The sequence below is a fragment of the Mus pahari genome, chromosome X (assembly GCF_900095145.1).
Source record: "Mus pahari chromosome X, PAHARI_EIJ_v1.1, whole genome shotgun sequence".
NCBI classification, from domain to species: domain Eukaryota; kingdom Metazoa; phylum Chordata; class Mammalia; order Rodentia; family Muridae; genus Mus; species Mus pahari.
The window spans coordinates 2,372,161-2,373,633 of record NC_034613.1 but is presented as its reverse complement, the minus strand read 5'-3'; positions in this window follow the sequence as shown (position 1 = coordinate 2,373,633).

Here is a 1,473-nt window from a genome sequence, read left to right as displayed (position 1 = left end):
AGTGCTGGGATTAAAGGCGTGTACCACCACTGCCCGGCTCATCTTGCATCTTGGAAAGCCAACAACATAGCATTCCTTTGTCTCTGTCTCTGCTGTCTTTCTCTGAGAACTGTCGACCTCCCACTTATAAAGACATTGTGGTGACATTGGAACCATCAAGATAAGCGAACACGATCTCACTATTTTAAGGTTGAGCTCCCTTAATTCCATATTCGAGTGTAATTTCCCTTCAACATGGGCTCTGTGAATTAGGAGATGAGATTCATTGAGGGACCCTTACTTTCCTTAACACATCACTCTAGTCCCTTGACTATGATTTTTAAGCTATATGGCAGTATTTGTTAGGGCTATGAGCTAAGGATGCAGCTCAGTTGGCAGAGTGCTTGCCTGGCATGCGTAAAGAGCCAGGTTCAATCCACAGCACTGCAGAAGGAAATGCCTTCCTCTTCTTTGTTGTGTATGCATGGGACTGGGGATTGGATCAAAGCCTCGCCAGTGTGAGCTAGGTGAGCCCTGTCCCATTGTGCGCCAAACTCCTGCTCTCTCAAACATTCTATTTCTGAAACATATTCTCATTAAATCGCAAATGTAACTTACACCTCTATAGCTCATTGGCTTGAAATTCGCCCTGTGATCCACCTACCTCAGCCTCCCACACAGTTGGAATTATAAGCCTATGATGCCTCCAGGTCTGTCTTGACTGCTCTTTATATATTAATTCTGCTATTATTTAGTTTGTATTGGCAAACTTAAGGGTTTGTTTGTTTGTTTAATCTGTCCTTCCTCTTTTAAAACCTGATTTCTCATTGGCAAACTTTAAAATGCAAGAAAACCCCACCTGGATTCTGCTCACAACAGAAATTATACAGAACAAATGCCAAAGGGGCCAGAATGTAGCTCAGTTGGTGTGCCTGGTACACAAACCTACCCGCAACCCCACCTGACTCCGGTCAAGGAGTCATGCTAAGCTGTGACTAGTGGCAGTAAGGACCAAAGAACAGTGGAAAGGGGAGCGCATGGTTCTGCTTGCTGGTGCACTCATGTAAACCTGAGTCACTACAGAATGAGTGTGAGGAACGTAGGACCATCGTTGGCTACATGGCAAATTTGAGATCAGCCCGGGCTACATAGGCCCTGTCTCAAATAAATAAACAAACAAGGAGGAGGCCCCGTGCAGTGCTGCCAACGCCCCAGCAGAGAAGCTGAGGTCAACATCTAATTTGAAATATTAAAAGTGGATACAAAACTATTTCCGAAATGCAGACAATTAAGTGTGTTGGTGGTGGTGATGGTGCTGTTGGTAAAACATGTCTCCTGATATCCTACACAACAAACAAATTTCCATCGGAATATGTACCAACTGTTTTTGACAACTATGCAGTCACAGTTATGATTGGTGGAGAGCCATACACTCTTGGACTTTTTGATATTGCAGGGCAAGAGGATTATGACAGACTACGACCTCTAAGTTAT